The following is a 25,801-nucleotide window of genomic DNA, read 5'->3' on the forward strand; positions in this document are numbered from 1 at the left end:
TATATGCACTTCACAAGCTCCATCTTCCGAATAGGTGAGGTGAAATTTATCCTTTCCCATTACCTATACTCGTGCAATAGTATGGGGCCTAACGAATCTCATACGAGAATCAAAGCAAGCATCTATCAATTTGAAAATACATTACTTACGACCGAAACTATAGTTGGATTGACAGTGATGCCTTTGCCCGAAGCCTTGTTGCTGGTTGCAGGATTATCATCCGCACACGACATTCTTCGCTTGGAGGCCATCGTCGGCAGATAGACTCAAGAGATTAAGAAGGTAGAATAGATTCAAGATGGGAGAGCGTAAGAGAAGATGGTTAAGTGGAGGATCGAGATAGAGGGAATTGAGCTAATTCTCTTCCTTGCAGCCTCTCGAGTTGACTCTTCTCTCTCTCTCTCTCTCTCTCTCTCAAGCTCTCTTTCAAGCTCTTCCTCACAATATCTTGGAGGGGTATCCTTCTCTTTACGTCTCTCTCGCAGCCTCTCGAGGTCTCCTTATGTTTTTTAATGCCTCTCCCATGGCTCATATTTATAGTGAGTTAGAGAAGAGGGCTTGTGGTTGAGAAGTGGAGCTCTTTGTGGAGGGGGATCTTGGAAAGATCAGTGATCTGATGCTCAGATCATAAATCTCATGGTTCCATTGGCTTCGAAAGGGGGTTAAAACTCCAAGACACTTGATTAGAAAGCTTTTAGTTCACTCCTTCTTCTTTTCTCTGTTCAAAGTGCTGTCCACTGTCTGTGTATTGCGATTGCGGCGTGCGATTTCGCAAATCCTCTCTTTATTTTTTTCTTTTTATAAAATCTCCAAAGTAACTAAAATATATATTGTCTTTTCTTTTAAATGACATCCAGTTTCTAAAAATCTCCATATCTTTTTTTAAGGATAATATCTAAAATATCTAAAATATACTAGCTTTGCCCAAAATCTAATATTTTTAGACTATCCAAACTATACACATTATCCTAGTGATTAATATAGCTCATAAGTTTCATTCACATTTGTAATTTACGTGAAGGGTGACTACGGTCTTTTTCAATCCGAGAAAAATATCGGATTTATGACTCTCGATAAAAATATTTTAAATTAAATAAAAATTATTAATAATTAATGTTAGTTAGTTTTTACCTTTGTTAGTCTTTAGTTAGTAATCTTACTGACTTATTAATTGACTAACTAACTTTCGAACTAACCAACTAACTTTTATTGTGAGGAGATATTACATCCTCCTCCCCTTAGAGAAATCGAGATGTCCTCATCTTGAGAGAAACCGGGGGTATCATCTTGGAACCTGTGGATATGAACCACCATACTTTGGCTGAGCTACTTTGATCTCTCACAGACATACGGTCTTTTGAAACAACAACCTATGGCATTTGATATTACAATAGAAAATTTATTGTAGGTACATCTCATGGATATCTTCTAGGTTTTGCCTAAGCACTTTGTATATTCTAGATCATGGAGCTTGTACAACTTTATTTCTTGTAAGCTCAAGTTTTCTTCGAGTTCCGTTGGGACAATTGATATAGTTATGTCCAATGTTATGGTACTTGGAGCATCCGTGTTTAGGGTGCTTTGGACATTCCCTTTTGAAATGACCTAACTCCCTGCAATAGAAACAGCGCGGAGATTTATCACTTGTGGCCATAAGATTCTTGGTTATCCTTGGCAGTATTTTCTCTATTTAGGCCAAATTGTCCTAGGATTCTTTTAGCAGATTGGAGTGGTCCTTTATCTTGGAAACTACATTCCTAGATTGTCTTGTCCTTAGTTCGGGACTGAGTTTCATGGACAATTGGCTTTGCTTGTAATACTAAAGAATACTTCCAAGCTTCGACATTCTGGTAAGACCAAATCTATATTAGTTGAGAAAAAATGACTTAAGAGAAATTCATTGCACGTTATAACTATCACTCCTTTCCAAAGTATCTCTAATCATTTGCAAGTTCTAGGCTCAAAATAGATGCAACTCATATTACTCAAGTTAAGAGTAAAGTTTATTCTGATACAAGTTGTATTTCATGTCGACAAAATTTCTAGGATTTCTAATAATCCTGAAGTGGTGTAGTAGGTTCTAAGTCTTTGCCTTCATCTGATTCCTCTATATATGAAGACTGCACTTGTGTAGCTTCATTTTCTTGGAGGCTCTGTATCTTTTGGACTTAAGTTAGGGCAATCTGCTTGGACATGGTGCGCTGATCGGTCGCAGATAGCTCACGTGGTGAATCCCGGAAGGTCCCCAAGAACAAAGTACTCTACCTTTTAGCACAAAAACCCATGTAAAAGCAAGCACGACATGAAGCAAGAGACAAATTGGGTTCAATCTCCCCCATGCCTTGTGTGAGCGCTTCACAAAGCATGTATTTAATGTATATTTCCAATCTTCATGCTCAAAAATAGCCCAATTACAAAAATATGACAAGCTTTTAGCTTTTGAGTTTGCTTTCTACCAAAAAATAAGAAAATAAAGCTAATGGACGGTGCCCATAGAGTTTGGCACGCCCAATCTCAATGTCCAAATAGAAATGACATATCCAGGCGCATAAGCGCATACAAAATAATAATAAATAATCAATGTCTCTATAGACATAACAAAATATAGGCGTGGCGCCTATCAAAATATAGTCAAAAGGTCGAAAACCCACTAGACTCCAATGCTTTCCTCCGCCACTGCTGCTATCTCTACACATCAACTGAAGCATTCACAATCGTTAGTAAAATAACACAATTAAACCGACAAAAGTGAATACCTAGCAGTCTTCAGCTACATAAATAAATCAACTGGTTAGAAATAAATCCTAACCTTAATTTATTACGAGTGCGCACTCTAAACTCATAAACGTTTATTAATTTAATATGCATTTTGCGGAATCACCCGCTATGGAATCACCCATGTACACACTAAATTAATGAAACGCCCAAAAAGGACAGGCGTCCCCATCAACTTCTCGCACAAAGAATCCTCTTTGCGTATGAGCCCCAATCAATGTCTCTATAGACCTAACAAAATATAGGCGTGGCGCCTATCAAAATATAGTCCAAAGGTCGAAAACCCGCTAGACTCCAATGCTTTCCTCCGCCACTGCTGCTATCTCTACACATCAACTGAAGCATTCACAATCGTTAGTAAAATAACACAATTAAACCGACAAAAGTGAATACCTAGCAGTCTTCAGCTACATAAATAAATCAACTGGTTAGAAATAAATCCTAACCTTAATTTATTACGAGTGCGCACTCTAAACTCATAAACGTTTATTAATTTAATATGCATTTTGCGGAATCACCCGCTATGGAATCACCCATGTACACACTAAATTAATGAAACGCCCGAAAAGGACAGGCGTCCCCATCAACTTCTCGCACAAAGAATCCTCTTTGCGTATGAGCCCCAGTCATCTAAGTTTACGGAATCCACCGTAAAACCTCACGGAATCCACCATGGAATATGCCTCCTGGCATCAGGACATGTCCTAGTTCATTGCAATGGAAACATTGACGGTAGGGACATCTCCTACGGGTGTGCCCTATTTCTCCACCTATATGGCATCTCTTATCCAGATCTCGGGAGTCATCTTTACTACAATTTTCCAATTTAAATTCTTGGATGATTGGATTCGCTCGGAGTAATGCGTCTTGCAAGTCTGTTGGACACATTGCTTCAAGACGATGGTTCAAAGGAGTGTTTAGGCCATGGCAAAACTTGGATACTTGCTGCGCAATATCCATAGGTGGTGTGTATTTTAGTAGGATTACAAACTTTGAGTAGTAAGCTTCCAAAGTTAATTTTAGTTGCTTTAGCTTGAAGAATTCATTCATCTTCAAAGTTTGGTAGGTTGGCGGAAGGTATCGTCCGCGTACAGCATCTTTCAGTTGAACCCAAGTAACAACGGCTTTAGAAACACCTTCATCTTCGCACCATTGCTTCCACCATAATCGAGCCTGGCCAACTGGCTATCATTGCTCGATTGGTAGAGGCAGATCCCGAAGCAAAGAAATAGTCATCCATCGACTCAATCCATATCTCTGCCTCTGCTGCGATGTCTATCCCTTCTCCATCGAACTCGGGTGCCCTAATTTGCTTGAGAAGGAATTTCTTCTCTTGTATGTCAACATTCGTGGGTGTAGAAGGTGCCTAACAATCAAGCCACAATGCTTAGATTATTTTGTTTAGGATATGTCTACAAACCATACATTAATCAATCACGTATCATTACAAAGTTTCGCTTTGATACCAACTGTGAGGTGCCCATCCATCGACTTTCCAGGCCCTCTTTTAGCAGTCCATCAAGAAACAAATCTAAGTGTCGTTGCCCGGCACTCCCAGGGAATGTTCCGAGTTTTTTCACTCAGGGTCTCCCGAATCCGCCTCTCAACGGAACGTTCACGACCAAACCCATTAGGATCGACCTGAAATTCGAGTTTCTAGTTGTCAAGGTCTCCTGTTAGCATTGTAGCGTTGGGTTTTGGACATCCTACTTTACGCAGAGATACCCAATCTGAAGCAGACCCATGCCGCACTTGGTTCAAAGAGAATGGGAAACGAGAGGGATGCACTACTCAACCTCTCTGCCCATAGGGCATAGTCCCATTCCGGTTCCCTAAAACGGCATGAATCGGGTTCTAACCTAACAATACCTAAAGGTTGAATGACGATAAAAACATATGAGAAGCCTCCCATTTCTCTGGGACCACCCTACCGTAGGACGGACCCGTCGGGGGTTTCGCCCACCCGCTTCCCTTAATAGCTTTAGTTTTCTAATTAGGTCCTACCACATTTATGTGTGACACTTAAAGTCAGCTTCATTAATTAAGCCTTTTAGGGAACAGGGTTCGTTCGCATAACTTATAGCACAGACACGAAAATAGAGTAAAGCAATCTATTGACAAACAAGTTCAAACAAGTCCCTTGACTTATCTTCAAGTTAATCTTTGTCTCTCGCCCATACAGGAGAAATTATGTTTCGCTTATGTCCAACAGAAGTATCCCTTCTGCCCTGCAGAAGTAACTGGTCCAATTCACATGGCACCACAAAGTCAATCCTTTATCTAAAATAGGATCTCCCAACATGCCCAGATGTTGGGGGCCAGGGAGGTCTTCAACTCCATTCTAGACCTAGCAAGGGGTGTCCAGAGCTCCAACTGACCCACAAGCTATCTAGGAGCGAAACATCATTCGCGTGGTTGGCCTTTTCACCACTCGACCTTCGGCCCATGAATCGAGCAGTACCCTCTTGGGTTAATACGCGGTGCGAACATGGAGGTGATCCACCCGTACAATATATCCTTCCTTAATTAAATCCTTTAAGAATCAAGCACAAACAAGGCATTCAGTCTAATATCATTTTCCAAGAAAACATTCCTTTATTCCCATGGCGACTTGTCATCACAGACCCTTGCCATGCATTTACCATAAATCACAAGCATTTGGAATAATCATCCAAACAACAACTAACAACCAGTTGAATGCAAAAGCATTTAGGATATTGTTTGACCAATCAACAAAACCAATTGCATTCTTTCCAACCAATGCAAAAATAGACGATATAGCATTTTCATCGTATATTCGCTCTCCCCCCTGAGATCTAAGAGCAATACTATGCAAAAATATTCTTAACACTTCCTTCCTTCGGCTAGGGCATATGTTAAGGGTTCAAACACTATTCATGATGTAAGTTCTATAGGTCACTTACCTTGATTGATAACCCAACCGTGAATTTGGATTAGCAAAAGTCATCGTTATCCGACAGATCTCAAGATATCTTAGTTTTAACCCTTATGATTAATTTCTTTTACTAGCTCTTAGTCAAGTCATGAGGTAACTAGAAAATTATCCTCATATATCAAACATGTCATAGGCATAACGTATAAATACTTGATAAGATAAGTGCAAGATGATCTCAAGTAATTAGACTCCAACATGCCTTGCATTGACCTAGAATCTAGTTTTTCTTAATATTTGGGCTCTTAGCTAAGTACTTTTGAAGTATCTAAACTTTAAACTAGTACTTTCTATTCATGATTCTCAATGTCATATTCTTTTAGTAATTATGCTATTTGTAACCCTTGACTATACTTTAATCTAGCACTTGTATGTACAATCTTTTAATGTCGTTCTTTTGACGACTATGTCATTCATAATGCTTGACTAATTCTTCCTTGTAATTGCTATACCAGCAAATAAGTCATATGTAACTAGGTGCAATTATCTACCCTTGATATATGCACTTCACAAACTCCATCTTCCGAATAGGTGAGATGAAATTTATCCTTTTCCATTACCTATACTCGTGCAATAGTATGGGGCCTAACGAATTTCATACGAGAATCAGAGCAAGCATCTATCAATTTGAAAATACATTACTTACGACCGAAACTATAGTTGGATTGATAGTGATGCCTTTGCCCGAAGCCTTGTTGATTGCTGGTTGCAAGATTATCATTCGCATGCAACATTCTTCGCTTGGAGACCATCGTCCGCAGATAGACTCAAGAGATTAAGAAGGTAGAATAGATGCAAGATGGGAGAGCGTAAGAGAAGATGGTTAAGTGGAGGATCGAGATAGAGGGAATTGAGCTAATTCTCTTCCTTGCAGCCTCTCGAGTTGACTCTTCTCTCTCTCTCTCTCTCTCTCTCTCAAGCTCTCTTTCAAGCTCTTCCTCACAATATCTTGGAGGGGTATCCTTCTCTTTACGTCTCTCTCGCAGCCTCTCGAGGTCTCCTTATGTTTTTTAATGCCTCTCCCATGGCTCATATTTATAGTGAGTTAGAGAAGAGGGCTTGTGGTTGAGAAGTGGAGCTCTTTGTGGAGGGGGATCTTGGAAAGATCAGTGATCTGATGCTCAGATCATAAATCTAATGGTTCCATTGGCTCCGAAAGGGGGGTAAAAATCCAAGACACTTGCTTAGAAAGCTTTTAGTTCACTCCTTCTTTTCTCTGTTCAAAGTGCTGTCCACTGCCTGTGTAATGCGATCGCGGCGCACGCAATTTCACAAATCCTCTCTTTGTTTTTTTATTTTTATAAAATCTCCAAACTAACTAAAATATCTCTTGTCTTTTCTTTTAAATGACATCCAGTTTCTAAAAATCTCCATATCTTTTTTTAGGATAATATCTAAAATATCTAAAATATACTAGCTTTGCCCAAAATCTAATATTTTTAGACCATCCAAACTATACACATTATCCTAGTGATTAATATAACTCATAAGTTTCGTTCACATTGTAATTTACATGAAGGGTGACCACGGTCTTTTTCAATCCGAGAAAAATATCGGATTTATGACTCTTGATAAAAATATTTTAAATTAAATAAAAATTATTAATAATTAATGTTAGTGAGTTTTTACCTTAGTTAGTCTTTAGTTAGTAATCTTACTAACTTATTAATTGATTAACTAACTTTCGAACTAACCAACTAACTTTTATTGTGCGGCACGGTCTTTTTCAATCCGAGAAAAACATCGGATTTATGACTCTCGATAAAAATATTTTAAATTAAATAAAAATTATTAATAATTAATGTTAGTTAGTTTTTACCTTAGTTAGTCTTTAGTTAGTAATCTTACTATTTTATTAATTGACTAACTAACTTTCAAACTAACCAACTAACTTTTATTGTGCGGAGATATTACACTTTACTACCATAAAATATTTGATAAAGTAGCCTCCTTGCCTTTGAAGCCTTTTTAGGACATGTTTCTTTGTGTCAAAATAAAACTTGTTAGACATTCATATAGAGGAAGAATATCCAATGCTAGAGGCATTGATTCTAACTTGGATACACTTAAAGTTATGGAATCCATTTATGCATCCAAAAGCAAATTGCATCCCAAAATAATAGAAATATAACTAACAAAACTTTTTCCATCCCTTGAAGCAAGATGGTTAGAATATTGGATGACAACATAGCCCATGGCCATCTTTTAAATCATAGAGAGCTCTTAGGCTCTTTGAGATCATTTTGGCATGAGCAATACCCAGTGCATATATGCAATTTTTGTGGTGTATCCAATGAATGAATGGATGCTGCTTACTAGATTGGATTGGACTCTATCTTAATATCTATCATTGGGTTTAGGCAACATGTACTACACCACTAATCATTCTTTGTTAGTAAAGATGAAAGGGAGAGAAGGAACGAAGCTTGGACTCGAGAGCTATGGCGGAAGAGCAAGAGCAAGAAAGAGAGAGAGAGACAAGAAATGGGAACTCCAACAGTCACAATGTGTGACCGAGCCTTCCTTTATTCAAGTTGTCACTAAAAAAATAAAGAATAAAGTGACAGTGATGGGTGCCGCCACCACCTGTAGTGTGCAGTGGTGGTGACTGTCAGTGTAGTAATACACGGGTGGCTAGGCAGAGGCGCCTTTACCCCCAACAACCTCCCACTTAAAGGTGAATCTGCCCCAGTGAGGAGTGAAAAGAAAAAGAAAAAAAAGACAGTACAACATGTACACATGTGGAATAGGATGAGGGAAGACGTCATCTCATCCCACGCCCATCAATCTCCTAAGGAAGGCAAAGCGCTTTGTAGAGAGGCTTTTTGTGAGCAGATCTGCAGGATTCTGGTCAGTCGAGATCTTGACAAGATCAACAGACTTGTCCTCAACGACCCCACGTATGAAGTGATACCTAACCTCAATGTGTTTCGTCTTCCCATGGAAGACCAGATTCTTGGCTAACTGAATAGCACTCATAGAATCCGAATGCAATGTAGGGATAACATCAATACCAAGGTCCGCAACCAAATGACCCAACCAAATGGCCTCCTTGCAAGCCTCAGTGGCTGCAACATAATCGGCCTCTCTAGTAGAAAGGGCCATGCATTTCTACACCCTGGACATCCAAGAAACAACACCTCCATATGTGAATACATAGCCAGAAGTGGACTTCCTACTATCTACATGTCCTGCATAATCAGAGTTAGTGTACCCCATGACTCCTATATCCTGGCTACCATAGCACATGCACATATCTGCAGTGCCCTTCAGGTACCTCATGATACCCTTCACGGCATCCCAATGCTTCTTGCTAGGTGTGGCCATATAGCATGCCACAACACCAAGTGCAAAGGCAATATCTGGACGAGTGGCTATCATGTCATACATAAGACTACCCACTGCGGTTGCATAGGGAATCTTGGCCATATCGGCCCTTTTCTCATCTGTCTGCGGACAATCAAACTGTGATGCCTTCACATAAGAAGGCAATGGATAGCCAATAGGCTTTACGTCCTGCATGCGGAAGCACTCAAGGACTTTATGAATGTACTCCCTCTGTGACAAGTAGAGGAGTCCTTGATGCCTATCGTGTCTAATGCACATACCAAGTATGTGAGCGTCCTGTCCCAGATCTTTCATCTCAAAGCTCTTCTTGAGTTGAGTCTTAAGGGCATCTAGCTCATCATGAGCTTTCCCTGCTATTAGCATATCATCCACATAGAGTACCAAAATCAATAAAGAACCATCACGGGCTTTCTTCGTGTAAAGACACGGATCCATGCACTCCTGCTATAGCCCTATGACTGCATAAAGAAATCAAAATTATGATACCACTCCCTAGGTGCTTGCTTCAAGCCATAAAGACTTTTCTTCAATTTGCACACTAGGTGCTCCATGCCAGGTTCTGCAAAGCCCTTAGGCTGCTCCATATAAATCTCATCATGCAAGTCCCCATGTAAGAAAGCTGTCTTGACATCCATCTGGTATAAATCCAAGTCAAGCTGAGCAACCAAAGCCAAGGCTAAGCGCAGGGTGGTCATCTTAACCATAGGAGAAAAGACCTCATCAAAGTCCACACCATGCTCATGCTTAAAACCCTTTGCTACCAATCTAGCCTTGTATGCTAGCTTGGGGTGTCCAAAGGTACTTTTCAGCTTGTATACCCACTTGCTCGTAGGCAAGGAAACCAAATCCCAAGTGTCATTCTTATGCAGGGAGTCTATCTCAAACTGCATAGCCCTCTCCCAGGAGTGACTGTCAGCCCTGCGCATAGCCTCATCATAAGTGAAAGGCTCTCCTACATCTATAACCAAGACATAATGCATCGAGGGCTGAAATCTATCATGTGGGCGTCTGTCTCTAGTAGACTGTCTCACGACAGACTTTGCTGCCGCCTGCCCAGTTGCCTGTCTAATACCCTGACCATGAGCATCTGCTCAGTTGTAGGCTGTTCAACTGGCTGTGCGGGAGCTCTTGGCTCCTCCTAAAATATGACCCTTGCGGACCTCAATAACTCTCTCAGGCTGCCTATGCATCTTGTCTTCATGGAAGACTACATCATGACTGCGGATGACTTTCCGCACCTATGGATCCTAGAGATGGTAACCCATCTCGCCTGCATCCCCGTAACCAAGGAAAATGCATTTGACAGTCTTAGGATCCAGCTTACTTGTCTTGTCCTTGGGCACATGGAAAAATGCCTCACATCCAAAGACACGGAGATGCGCATAAGAGGGAGGTTTTCCAGTCCATACCTCCTCTGCAACCTGGAAATCCAAATCACTAGAAGGTGATTTGTTTATGACATGCATAGCTGTACTAACTGCCTCAGCCCAAAAGCTCTGTGGTAGGCCTACATAGCTAAGCATACTGCATACACACTCCTAGATGGTTCAATTCATCCGCTTAGCCAAACCGTTTTGGGGGGGTGTAGGGGGTGGTCAACTAATGCTTAATACCCCTCTTATCACATAATTGCTCAAAATCACGTGAAACATACTCACCTCCATCATTTCTGCCTCTAACTGTCATAGCATGCGACACACGAGAGGCATCCAAATTCTTACGGTTAACCTCTTCCTGTAGAAGAGCACTCTCAACATCAGATAATTTCAAGGTAGCAATAGAGGCACATAATGCAGTGCGGAATACGTCCCATGACTCATTAAGAGTACCAAGCAAGAAAAGAGGCATGCGACACACGAGAGGCATCCAAATTCTTACGGTTAACCTCTTCTTGTAGAAGAGCACTCTCAACATCATATAATTTCAAGGTAGCAGTAGAGGCACATAATGCAGTGTGGAATACGTCCCATGACTCATTAAGAGTACCAAGCAAGAAAAGAGGAGTGACATCCTCTGCAAAAGTGATGTCCTGCGAAGTCAAGTTCTTGAGTATAGCATAGAACTGGCTCAAATGAGCAGACATAGTCATATTCTCCTTCATGCGCAAATCCATAAGCTTCTTCAGCCAATATATCTGACTCCCTGGACTCTTCTTATCATAGAGATTCTTGATTTATCCCACAACTGCCATGCACTCTGTTCTTCCTCAAATACATTGTAGTGAACCTGTTCTGTGAGAGATAATACAATAGTGGACTTGCATAACTCATCAAGCTCAAGCCATTCCTCATCTGGCCTAGTTGTAGGTGGATACCTGCTCAACCTCAAAGGTTTGATCTGCGATTTCTGCACCAACATCTGCCAAATTTGGCTCTTTCAATAAGAGTAATTTGTACCATCAAGCTTAGTGATGTTGAAAATAGCATGATCAGTGGAGGAACTCACCATAATGCAGGCTGGAAGACAGTAGACAGTGGACGAACTCACCATAATGCAGGCTGGAAGACAGTAGAGAGTTCAAAATTGCTTGTTGTTTACTGCAAAAAATGACCAAAAAATCACAAAAATCGAGGGTAAATGGCAAGAAAAGTGGAACCAAAGATGCTGCCCACCGTACTAGTGAAAGTATTTCACATTTTTCCATCTCGTGTTGTGCTTTTGTTGAGCAGGTTAATCCTTTGTATTATGGTTTGCGCCATAGCCCCGAGTCTTCCTTACCGAAGGCCAAAGAAGTTTTGTCAACCAAGTTTGGGTATTACACAAGCTAGGGAGAAGGCTTGATACTAATGACTTGATAGGCAATGGCCTCGTGAACTTAGAGGCGAGAAGTGGGCACAACATCGCCGCATATTGACTCCAACATTTTTCCTCGAGAAGCTCAAGGTAGACTTCTTGCATGTGGCCTTTTAATACCATCTTTTAATACCATGTGCTTGCATTCGAATGCACATTAATGCTAGCTTATTATGTAGGTTCTACAAAATGTCCAAGCATGAATTATCAAGTTCTCTTCACTTGTAAGTACAAGGTTGTGTCGCGGTTCTGCATTCCAAGTAGGCACCATATTAGACCCCACTTATATTGTGGTTGAATGGACTTTTTGAGGGTCAAACTTATATGCTTCTTATGACACTTTTGTTGCCCATCTTGTTGTATGCAGGCTATGACTTCAATTATGGCTGCTTGCACTAGTACTATGATGGAGCAGTGGGAGAGTCAAGTGGAAAAAAGGGATGAGATTGATGCATTTGATGAATTCCGAAACCTAATTGCATATATCATTGCCCACACTACATTTGGAAGCAACTTTGCAGAAGGCAAGCAAGTGTTTGAGTTGCAGCATGAATAACATATTCTTGTCGATAAAATAGCACACACCATCTACATCCCTGGTTCAAGGTAAGAGACCCTGTGCCAACTTTTGTAAAAGTAAATGGCAAGCTAATGATAATGTAGAGTTGGTTGGAGTGCATAGTCTAAGTGTTTAGGGCAGTACACCATGTGATTCTACATGATATCATTAGTTGAAGCATATATATGCCCATTTGAGCACATTTTTACCAACTGCGGTTAATCGCCATCAGCATAAATAGAACCAGGAAATCCATCTGTGGTAGATATAGCCCCATCTCATTCAATGTCCCTTGTCTCTTACAGGCGACAACATCTGTTGGACATCCACATAGTCCTTGGTAGCTTCTTGATCTCCTTTGTTGGTAGATTGAATAGCCTCTTCTCTGGCAAACATGTTTGGGGATGAGCCCTTGATCTTTTCTGATGCAAGGGACTACTGTGAATTTGGATGTAGCAGAGAACCTCATACTTGTGTGTTGCAGAAATGCAGAGAGAGGACGACCTTAGCTCACGCAATATCCTTTGTCTCTTACATGCAGCAGCATTGGTTGAACACCCACATAGCTCTTGGCAACTTCCTAATCTCCATACTGGGAGATTTGGCAGCTGGTGTGATGCACAACATATCTTTGACAAATTGGCATATTGAAACAAACGTGCTTTGACCTCCTTTATATGGGGCTAGATCAAGTGTGGAGATGTTGAGCATGCCTTTCCCCCTTACTAGGACATGCATGGTACTCATATCCAACTTACTAGCCATACATTTGTTGCCATTCTCCAAGCTTGTACCAGGCTCAAAGATATTCAAGGAGGCATAGACATACATACTGAAGTCATTAAGAGGCATTTGGAAAGAGATATTTTTATTGCAAGCACCATGGTTGATATGTACCATCAATGTACTACCAATGTTGTTTATATGACCAACCAATACATTTTACCTTAGCCAACTCATGAAAATTTACTTATCTTTTTATAGGGAACCTCCAGTACACTGGTGCACCTTAAATGACCCAATGCTTTCTGATAGTTTCCCTTCTTCTCGAATAAGATTGATCATGTGTAAAATCTTTGAAGATTGTTAAAGTGAGCCAAAATGTCATTGCTCAATGATAATCATTAGAATCACTCTTGTCATACTGAATATTAGGACCTTTAATAGCAAATTTGTTGGGGACCAGCACAACTGCATCATTCTTTGCAGCTGGCTCAAGTAGTTCATCTTCATCAACATCATCTTCCTCTTGTTCCACAACTTTGGCAATGTCTGGTCTTCTAATTACATGCTTTTACTTTGACCAGGCAAGTGGCTACTCAATGCATAACTGGCATTTAGTGAATGACCAAACCGATTGCCATATCACTTATTTGACAAGTCTTTTGCAAAATGAAGATGGCGATGGATTGGCATTTGAAGGAAAGTAAGATCGAGCACCTCTTGAAGGCAGGTGGTTGGCTAAGTATGGCAAGAATTTTGTGTGGTTTGTTCATAATGAGAGAAGTTGTGGGCATCGTATTTTTTATCTTTCTTAAGTGAGGGGCTAAATCACAATAATTTAATAGGTTGCACCTAAAATGACTTCACCAGTGAAAGATGTTTGTATTCTCACTTTGGAAATTCAGTATTGCATTGGGTAGGATCCATGGTTCTCTCAAATATATATTAGGAAGGAACATGGAATATGTATATATAACAATGTATGACAAATTAGGCCTGAATGTCAACCTCAAGACATTGCAAAGATTAATGGATATTGGCAAGGAGCAGATTATGGTAGTGATGCATGAAGACTCCTCTCTCAGAATATCAAGGCACTGTGCATCGATCATCAAAGACATGACTACAATTGCACTTTTTGGCACCATTAGTATTATGCCCCTAGGTAGTGGCCATTCACCCTTTGCAGTACTATATGTTGTGCCATTCTTGGAGTATTCTTTTTTGAATTTGAAAGGAAGATTTTGGAGTTATTAACTAAATTTGAAATGTACATTGCAAACATGGAATAGACTTGTGACTTTTGACTAGGCTCAATTTAATTTTGAGTATATCAAAGTCTTAGTATAAGTAGTTTGAGGCAATCCTTTTAATACATGTAATGTATTTCTTAATGTACATTTAATTTATTATGTGTGTGTGTTTAGAGAGAAGTTCTGTATCCTCTGGCTGAAAGTTAAGTAGATGTTGACTATTAGACTTGCTTTCAGGTCCATGGTCCAAAAGCAGAAATCGATATACTTTTTATTGCTCCTCGGCATGCCTCTAGAGAGGTAACAACATATATGTATGCTGTTACAAGTGGTAGTCTAACAAAAGACTTAATAATCTTACTGGCCTATTTTGTCTTCTAGCAGGAAGATTTCTTTGTTACGCTACATGACATGCTCATGGATATTCCAGAAGTAACAGAGCTTCACCATGTCCCAGATGCACATGTCCCTGTGCTGAAGTTTAAGTTTAATGGAATATTAGTTGACCTCTTATATGCAAGGCTGGTCCTATGGGTGATACCTGAGGTATTCTTTGGTTCAGACAATGCTAGATGGGGAAATTAAGATTGCATTAAATTTTTTGGCAATCATAGAGTTAAAAGAGTTGAGTAGCAATTCAGGGTGTGGTCTCATTGATGACATTGAGTTTCCCTTCGCTTCCTCAAGATTTGGACATATACCAAGAGTCTATACTTGCTTCTTAGTACTCAAAGCTGGCAATAGAGATATTCAAGCCCCATAGCAATGACATTTCATCTCGCATTACCATGGCCAAGCTACTCTACAACCTCACAACAACATACCTTGATGAGGTTGCAACATGTCTAGGTAGTAGAAATGCTGATTTAGGTACAGTTACATTATCAGATCACCCAGTGGACACAACCAGTGCACATGGACACTCTTGTGAACTAAAGCTAATTGATAGTCTGCATGCTAAATACTCCTCTCTCTTGGTAGGAAGTAGAAGAATGGCTGAGTGTTGTTCATTGTTAAGGGGGCTCACGCTTGAAGCATCTAGCTCTGGAGGCACTAAAGCCTTGCAAGAAAAGACCTTTCAAGCAAGTATACCTAGATCATAAGAGATTGGGATATACTAAGGAGTACTAGTAACAATATATCAATGGACTGTTTGCATTTTGTACTCCCCTTGCTTATATATCATTTTATGTTGCATTTGTTGGGAATTTGAAGCAAATTTCCTAATTGGGACTATTAACAAAGCTTAACCTCCTTTCTATATAGGTTATGGAAGACTTTGAATGGAAGTCCTATTATAGGATTTTCATTCAAACAAGCTTTGGCCTATCGCATTTTCTTGTAGCCTTTCCACATTCAAATGAGCCTTGAAGGACATGCTTGCAAATAAGGGGAGGAATGTATATCAACAGATGCTCAATAGGTATGTGCCCATATTTCTCTGTCTTGCTTCTGACTTTCTTATTCTTATGGACATCTTTAACATGATAGATGAAAACTAGATAAGGTCCTATTAGTTGCAACAAAAATAGTTTGTGTGTGCAATGCATTTAGTAATGATCAGTTTCTAGTGCATCAGGCATTGCACTTTGTATCACCTATTATTTGCATGATCTAAAGTCATTAGTATATGCATAAAAAATTTAAAGTCTATGCTTCATGTGAGATGCCTACAATTATCATTCAAGCCCACCTTTGAATCGTGATGGTGCTGATGCAAAGTCAAAGCATGCAAGCTTGCTATTGAGAAAGTTCTACTTCCATTGACTTGGTTTGCAAATTGCCTTTCATCCACTTTGGATATTAGTGTTGAATTTAAAACTAGTTGTAGCACGTAGAAGTAGTTTAGAAGTCTAGGAAAACATATTCCTACATGAGTAGAACTGAATAGATACAAGTCAGAGTGTACATAGACTTGTGGGGCCTACGTTTCTTAAGAGTTGATGGTTACAATTAGATATTTGATGTTGTCATGGAGAAGATGTATGATGCATATCAGTATGACTAAAACTCTAAATTGGTCCTAGCTTTTAATAATTAGAAATTAGAATTGGAGATTACATGTTTATTATGATTAGGTTTCATATTCATCTCAAGGCATGAGCATCTTAATCTATAATTGTAATGATAAATAAAATTGTTGGAAGTTTGTCTAATAGGTCTCAATCATCTCAAATTCTATCAATCACAGTTATGTATATCATCAATTTTAAATAGTGATATTGGACCTCTCAGTTAGTACTAATAGTCAAATTTTTATGCTCTTTATTTGATCTCACTAGAATAAATACATCGTTTAGTACTCACTTTGGTGGTGTACAAATTTCACAATCTTTGGCTACAATTAGGTGTCTCATGTTGCTAGAGATGAACCTTCTAATGTATGTTATATCATTCTTTAAATGGTGATTAGTACTAATAGTCAAATTTTTATGCTCTTTCTTTAAGCTCACTAGAATCAATACATCATTCAGTACTTGCTTGCAAGTCTACAATTTTAAAAGGTTCTGGTTACAAGTAGGTGTCTCATGTTGCTAGTGGTAAATGCTGTGATGTTTGTCAATGTTTAAAGCTTTAGTGTGATTACAACATCTCAGAATTGTAGGCCTTATTGGTGTTCACTAGGTTTATATCCGAGTATTGTTATGCTTATTATGCTTCGAGTGGTGACAATTTATTTAGTAGTTATAGATAGATTGCTCTCTTGATCCACGGCATTTCTTATCAATTCCCTAGTTAAAAATGTACATAAGTAGGGAAAGTAAATAATAGGAAAAATGGAACATTCCCTAGACTTTAGAGAAACTAGGAAATTGCATAGGAAATTTTCATAGGTAGGAAAATTTCCCTATGTAGGAAATTTCCTATGTGATTCCCTAGTTTCCCTAACTAGGGAACTTCCTAGGTAGGAAAATTTTCCTATATAGGAAATTTGCTATGCAATTCCCTAGTTTCTCTAACTAGGGAATATTCCATTTTTCCTATTATTTACTTTCCCTACTTATGTGTATTTTTAGCTAGGGAATTGATAGGGAATGCCTTTTTTTTTTCCTATATAGGAAATGATTAAAAGTTCATTGTATATGTCTACATTTCCATTTTCTCTATCCCCTATTATGCCTTTCTTCCATATAGCCATATCACTAAGCAAAATACTTGCAAAATTTTTTTGGACGACCACCAACTCTCCTTGAACTACCACGTTAATTTCACCTGACATCCATGGCTCGACGAGGTCGCAAAAATTCAAGAAGCCCATTTGAAGCAAGAGAAGCAAGAAATGCAGCCATTGGAAAAAATGACGTGGTAGGAATTGGCAAAACCCCCATTACTACAAACTTGATAGAGGTAACATCTCGTCGGTTTGAAAAAAAATATTTTTTAATAATCTTATTGCTATATTTGGCTTTAAATGATTATAAATGCATTTTAAAGAAAATGCATATAAATTGTCTCTTAAGAAAATAGCCTAAGTAATATAATAATTAACTATTCAGTGAAAAGAATCTTTCACTTGGAAATGTATTATATGCCTAAACGGTGTTAGGAAAGAAAATATTTTATAAATTTTCCCTGAAAGTGACTATCTCTATTTTAATTTTCTAATGATAAATAGACACATATGGGTTTTATAATTAATTTATAGAAAATAATTTAGATAATATCATGAAATAATAAATGCATTAAATCAATAGAAAATTGTATAAGAAAATATATACTAGACGCGCATAAACTAGGTGTGTAGTAATATAATTAGATGTTTGAAAGATGAAAGAAAAATTACACTTATGATTTTTACATTGCTTAGAATAAAGTTTTTAGAAAAACAATCAGTATTGCACTTAGGACATAGCTAAATGAAAATTGATATTTCTAGAGAATGTTGAAAGTTTGACAAATGGTTGGACATCGTCGATTAAACCATAGAATATGAGTAGAATTTAAAAAAAATTATTTTCTTGCTGAAAACACATGCAATGTTAATATTAATGGTTATATTAGTAATATCGTCAATATCATGAGTTGAGCCACATATGAGTGAGCAAGAAAACCTAGCCCAAAATATCAAGAATGTTAAAGCAAAAACAATAATGAAATACTCAAAAATCTTGAAACTATCAGTATCCTGAAATTAAATAAATATTGGAAGTCTGTAAGACTTATTGGACATTGATAAGAATTTATCGACACAAATTCTAAACTCTAAACAGACTTGGAAAAGCATTTGAAATCCTACTAAGCACGGGTTAGGGCAGGGCAGTGCATAAACTACCTGCCATAGGTATAAATGCCTATATTATCTTTTAGGAAATAAATACCAAATTTTTCATAAGGATAAAATACACTTCACATTCGCAAAATAACTTGCGGATCCTGAAAAAAAGTTGCAAGTAGGAAGTGAAACCCTAAGATTAAGGTGGAACCTTAAAAGAGAAACCCTAGATTTGGGTGGGGCTGCTTTCCATGCTAAAAACACTTTGCTATTTTTTATTTATTTTTGATTTTTGCATGCATTAATGGCTGCACATGAAAAATTAATTGTACTTGCAGTAGTTAGATCTGATTGTAAATATATAATCAGAACAATAAGAGAAAAGGTTGCGCTATGCCTCCCCACGGCTAGACGTGGAACCTTGCTCCAAGGGAGGTTGTTTTGTACTACCGCAAGGAGCTTTGGACCGGCCCCGACGGTGAGAGGTCGCTCAGTGAGAAATCCATTAGGCAAGAGGAGGGAGGAGTGCTAGGGGGCTCTAGCCGTAAATCTCTTGATCGCTCCTAGGAACTGCTTGACCCTCACACGAATCAGGATGGGATCCTGGAGTCCTCGGTACTAGTGAAGGGACAGAAATCTTGGAGAGTTTGTTTTCTTCTACACAGACGTAAGGTATTTTCTGATGAATGGAGGTTTTATCTTCTGCATAGGTAGAAGGCGAAAAGCATTGTAAATAACTTTGCAAAATAATAAATAAATATGATTTGCCAAAATATTATTTTTCTCTATCTTTGTGTCCTGTCGTAAAATTACGAAAAGCAACCTATGATAACCGGTTAATTAGTGAAGTTGCTTTCATATGTCATAACTTAATGTGATATGTAATTAGAAAACTAAAGAAAACCATTTGTGGGACGCAGGTGGGTGAGATCCTTGACGGATTCATCCTATGGATGGGTGGTTCCGGTAAGCTAGGAGCTTCTCTCAAGAGATTGAATAAAACGTTAATAAGGAAAAATTAGGTAAAGCTGAGCGTTGACTTACATAAGATCAGATCTTAAAACCTTGATCAGTAATTATCTTAGGGAAAAGGTGCAGTGGCTGTACTAGAACTTCGTTAAGGTTACCTAAATCCTAATTAGTTGCTGTAAAAAAGCATTCCACTCCATGAACCAAGGGTAACTACGATCGCTCTAGTTGGAGAAGAAGCCCTTTTAGGACAACTCTGATGGAGCTAGCTGATGCATCAAGACCTAAGTTGTCAAACTAGGACCCTGAGCTTATAGGTTGATCCTTGTGGGGATGGCCGGTACCTTTCATTTACGGGGTGGACTCTGAGAAACCTAAACGATAGACTCTGTGCATTCTCACGAGTGTTAGGTGAAGCTACCTAGGATAGTTCTCTGATGGACCACTAAAATGTGCTGCCAGGGAATTGTTAGGTAGGCACGTGACACGTAATCCGATATTTTTCTTGGATTGACAAGGACTGTAGTCACCCTTCACGAAAGTACAATGTGAACGAGAGTTATGAGCCATATTAATCACTAGTATCAATGTGTATAGTATGGACGGTCCAAAAAGATTAGATTTTTGGGCAAAAACTAGTATATTTTAGATATTTTAAATATTATCCTAAAAAGATATGGAGATTTCTAGAGCTTGATATCATATTAAAAAAAATACAAGTGCTGTTTTAGCTAGTTTTGGAGATTTTATACAAAGAAAAAAAAAGAGATTGGTAAAATCACACGTGCTGCGATTGTAGTTTGCAGGAAGTAGGCAACACTTCAAACAGGGAGAAAAAGGAGTGATTTGAAAGATTTCCAAGAAAGTGTCTTAGAGTTTTACCCCCCCTTTTGGAGCCAATGGAACCATTAGATTTATGATTTGAGCATCAAATCATTGAGTTTTCGAAGATCCCCTCCACAAAGAGCTCTTCCTCTCAGCCGCCACAACCCTTCGTCTTTTGTTTAGCTATAAACATGAGGCATGGGAGGTATAAGCAAGCACAAGGAGACCCACAGAGAGAGAGAGAGAGAGAGAGAGAGAGAGAGAGAGGAGTTACCTCGAGAGGATGCAAGGGAGAGAGTTAGCTCAATTCCCCCTAAGCCATCTTCTCTTATTCTCTTTCATCTCAAAATCCATTCCTTCCTTAGCTCTTGAATATACTTGCAGACAATGGCCGCCAACAATGAAGAATGTTGTGTGCAAATGGAAATCCTACAACTAGCAATGAAGCTTCGAGTGAAGGCATCATTGTCAATCCAACTGCGGTACTGGTCGTAAGTAGTGTATTTACAAATTGATAGATGCTTGCTTTGATTCTCATATGGGATATGCTAGGCCCCATACTATGATGCACGAGTATAGGTCATAAAAAAGAATGAATTTCATCTCACATATTTGAAAAATGGAGCTTGCAAAGTGCATGTATCAAGGAAAGTTAATTGTACCTAGTTGCATATGGCTTATTCATTGATAGAGCAATTACAAGGAAGAATCGGTCAAGGGTTATGAATAGCATAATTAAAAAAATAATGACATTAAAAATTGTGTATACAAGTGTTAAGTAAATTTTGCATAGAATCGCTCTTTGATCCCAAGGGGGAGAGCAAATATGCGATGGAACTGTTATCGCATCTATTCTTGTATTGTTTGGGAAAAATACAATTGGTTTTTGTTGGTTGATCGACTCCCTAAATGCTTGGACATTCAACTGATTGTTGGATTGTGGTTTGGATGATTACTCCAAGTGCTTGTGATTAATGGTAAATTCATGGCGGGGTTCTAAGATGACAAATTGCCATGGGAAATAAAGGAATGTTGTTCTTGGACAATGATATTAGGGTTGAATGCCTTGATTTTACTTGATTCTTAATTGGATTACTTAAGGAAGGGTTTTTTGTGCACATGGATCATGTTCAAGGTCACGCCCTATTTCAACCCGAGAGGGCACTTCTCTATTCACGGGTCGAAGGTCAAGTGGTGAAAAGGCTAACCATGGAAGTTTTGTTTCACTCTTAGGTCGCTTGGGGTCAATGGAGCTTTGGACACCCCTTGCCTAGTCCGGAACGGAGTTGTAGACTACTGTGAGTCCAACGTCTGGAGGCATTGGAAGATCCTTTTCTAGATAATGGATGGAAATTATGGTGCCATGTGATCTAGACCGGGTACTTCTGTTGGATGGAAGGGATACATAAGTTCTCCTATATGGAGAGGAAACAAATATTAACGTGAAGATAAGTTAAGGAATTGGTTTGAACTTGTTTGTCAAAGGATTGCTTATTCAGTATTCATGTTTGTGTGCCATAAATTACGTAAATGAACCTTGTTCCCAATAAGGCCTAATGAAGAAAGCTAATTTTGAATGTCACACATAAATGTGATAGGACCTAATGAGAAAAGTAAAGCTATCAAGGGAAGTGGGTGTGCGGAACATTGACGGGTCCGTCCTAGAGCAGGGTGGTTCCAGAGAAATGGGAGGCTTCTCATAAAGTTTATCAACATCCGACCATTAGTAGGTGTTAGGTTAGAACCCCGATTCATGCCATTTTAAGGGATCAAAAGGGGACTATGTCCTATGGGTAGAGAGGTTGAGCAATGTATCCATCTTGTTTCCCATTCTCTTTGAACCAAGTGCAACATGGATCTCCTTCGGTTTGGGTATCTCTGCATAAAGTAGGAAGTCCAAGACCCAATGCTAGAATATTGTCAAGAGACCTTGACCCCTAGGACTCTAGATTTCAGGTGGATCCTAGTGGGTTGGGCCACGAACGTTCCGTTGCAAGGTGGACTTGGGAAACCTTGGGTGACAAACCCTGGAACATTCCACAGGAGTGCCGAGAAAAACTGACACTTAAATTCATTTCTTGATGGACCGCTAAAAATGTGGCTTGTTAGCAGTAGATAGGCGGGCACGTTACATTTGGTATTAGTGCAAAACTTTGTAATGATATGTGATTGATTAATGTATGGTTCGCATATATATCCTAAATGGAATAAATCTTACTCTTGTAACTATAGTTTACTCGAGCAATATGAGTTGCATCTATTTGGGGGCCTAGAACTTGCAAATGATTAGAGATACTCTAGCTACCAATGGTAGTTATAACTTGCAATGAAATTTCCATAAGTGTTCTTCTCAACTAATATAGATTGGGTCTTGCCAGAATGTTGAAGTTTGGGAGTATTCTTTAATATTACAAGCAAATCCGATTGACCATGGACCTCAATCCAGATTTAAAAAGAGGACAATCCAGAAACAAAGTTTCTGCGATAAAGTACCACTTCAGTCTATTGAAAGGATCCTAGCACAATTTGGTCTAAAGAAGAGAATCTTGCCAAAGTCAACCAAGAATCTGCGTTGTTTCTATTGCAAGGAGTTAGGTCATTTCAAAAGGGAATGTCCAAAGCACCCTAAATACCGATGCTCTGAGTGCCACAACATTGGATATAACCACCTCAATTGTCCCAATAGGACTCAAAGAGAACTTGAACTTACAAGGAATGAAATTATACATGCCCCAATGATCCAGAATATACCAGATACTTAGGAAAAAAACCTAGAAGATATCCATGAGATGTAACTACAATAAACTCTTCTCTTGTAATCCATACTTGGATATATCAAATTCAATAAATTCTTATTTTAAAAGACCGCATGCTTATGAGTGGTTAGAGTGTCACAATGAATGCGTGATGGGTCTTACCCCACAGGTTCCAAAATGAAACCCCCAGTTTCTCTCGATATGAGGATATCTCGATTTCTCTAAGGGGAGGAGGATGTAATATTTCCATGCAATTAGAAGTTAGTTGGTCAATTAATAAGTTAGTAAGATTACTAACTAAAAACTAACTAAAGTAAAAAATAACTAACGTTAATAAGTAAAGTTTTTATTTTATTAGAAATATATATTTAAAAAAAACGAGAGTCATCATGTGATATTTTTCTTGGATTGACAAGGACCGTAGCCACCCTTCACGGAAATACAACGTGAAGGAGAGTCATGAGCCATATTAATCACTAGTATTAATGTGTATAGTATGGATGATCCAAAAATATTAGATTTTTGGAAAAAAACTAGCATATTTTAGATATTTTAAATATTATTCTAAAAAGATATGGAGATTTATAGAACTCGATGTCATATTTAAAAAAAGACAAGTGATATTTTAGCTATTTTTTGGAGATTTTATAAAAAGGAAAAAAAAGAGATTGGTGAAATCACTTGCGCCGCGATTGTAGTTTGCAGGCAATAGACAACACTTCAAATAGGGAGAAAAAGGAGTGATATAAAATATTTCTAAGCAAGTGTCTTGGAATTTTACCCCCCTTTTGGAGCCAATGGAACAATTAGATTTATTATTTGAGCATCAGAACATTGGTTTTTCCAAGATCCCCTCCACAAAGAGCTCTTCCTCTCAGCCACAACCCTTCTCTCTTGTTTATCTATAAATATGAGGCATGGAAGGCATAAGCAAGCACAAGGAAACCCCAAGAGGCTGAGAGAGAGAGAGAGAGAGAGAGAGAGAGAGAGAGAGAGAGAGAGAGAGAGAGAGAGAGAGAGAGAGAGAGAGAGAGAGAGAGAGAGAGAGAGAGAGAGAGAGAGAGAGAGAGAGAGAGAGAGAGAGAGGAGTTACCCCGAGAGGCTGTAATGGAGAGAGTTAGCTCAATTCCCCCTATCCCGGTGTTTGACTAAGCCATATTCTCTTACTCTCTTCCATCTCAAAATCCATTCCTTCCTTATCTTTCGAATCTATTTTCGAACAATGGCTCCCAAGCAAAGAATATCGCGTGTGGATGACAATCCTACAACCAACAACGAAGCTTCAAGCGAAGGCATCATTGTTAATCCAACTGCAGTACCAGTCGTAAGTAATGTATTTCCAAATTGATAGATGCTTGCTTTGATTCTTATATGAGATATGTTAGGCCCCATACTATGATGCACGAGTATAGGTCATCGAAAATGATAAATTTCATCACACATATTCAAAAGTTGGAGCTTGCAAAGTGTATGTATCAAGGGAAGTTAATTGCATTTAGTTGCATATGGCTTATTCGTTGATAGAGAAATTACACGAAAGAATCAGTGAGGGATTTTTGAATGGCATAATCAAAAGAAGAATGTCATTAAAAATTGTGCATACAAGTGTTAAGTAAATTTTGCATAGAATCGCTCTTTGATCCCAAGGGGTAGAGTGAATATGCAATGGAATTATTATTGCATCTATTCTTGTATTGTTTGGTTCCAAAGTACAATTGGTTTTTGTTGGTTGATCGAACAACTTCCTAAATGCTCATACATTCAACTGATTGTTGGATTGTGGTTTGGATGATTACTCCAAGTGCTTGTGATTGATGGTAAAATCATGGCGGGGATCTACGATGACAAATTGCCATGCCAGGGAATAAAGGAATGTTTTTCTTGGACAATGATATTAGGGCTAAATGCCTTGATTGTGCTTGATTCTTAATTGGATTAATTAATGAAAATAATTTTGCGTAGGTGGGATAAACTCTATTCCCAAAAAGGCCTAATTAGGGAAGCTGATTTTGAATGTCACACATAAATGTGATAGGATCTAATTAGAAAACTAAAGCTATCAAGGAAAGAGGGTGGGGCTAGAACCCCAACACGTCCGATGTCCTATGGCAGAGTGGTCCCAGAGAACTAGGAGGCTTCTCAAAAGTTTTATTGATGTTTGACCCTTAGTAGGTGTTAGGTTAGAACTCCGATTCATGCTATTTTAGGGGACCGGAATGGGACTATGCCTTATGGCCAGAGAGGTTGAGTAGCACATCCCTCTTGTTTCCCATTCTCTTTGAATCAAGTGTGGCATGGATTTGCTTTAGTTTGGGTATCTCTGCGTAAAGTAGGAAGTCCAAGATCTATCGACGCTAGAATATTGTCAAAGCCTTGACCCCTAGGAATCCAGATTTCAAGTTGATCCTAGTGGGCCCCGAAAGTTCGGTTGTGAGGCAGACTCAAGAAACCCTGGGCAACAAGCCCCGAAACATTCCATGGAAGTGCTGGGCAACGACAGTTAGATTCGTTTCTTGATGGATAACTAAAAATATGGTTGGTCAATTGGGCACATTACAATCCACTTCTAACATAGAATCTTTTCATGATTTGGAAATTTGATGGCAACGTTTTTGATCTTTGATGGAAAGATCT

The 25,801-nt window shown here is 38.8% G+C and overlaps 1 pseudogene; it reads left to right on the forward strand.

Moving 5' to 3' along the window:
- Positions 1–12,425, forward strand: part of LOC148024657 (cytochrome P450 CYP72A616-like) — a 78,557-nt pseudogene extending 66,132 nt beyond the window's left edge.
- Positions 12,426–25,801: the final 13,376 nt, after the last annotated feature.

This window comes from Lygodium microphyllum, chromosome 15 (assembly GCF_053477565.2).
Source record: "Lygodium microphyllum isolate KBCC chromosome 15, Lygodium_microphyllum_v1.1.10, whole genome shotgun sequence".
NCBI classification, from domain to species: Eukaryota; Viridiplantae; Streptophyta; class Polypodiopsida; order Schizaeales; family Lygodiaceae; genus Lygodium; species Lygodium microphyllum.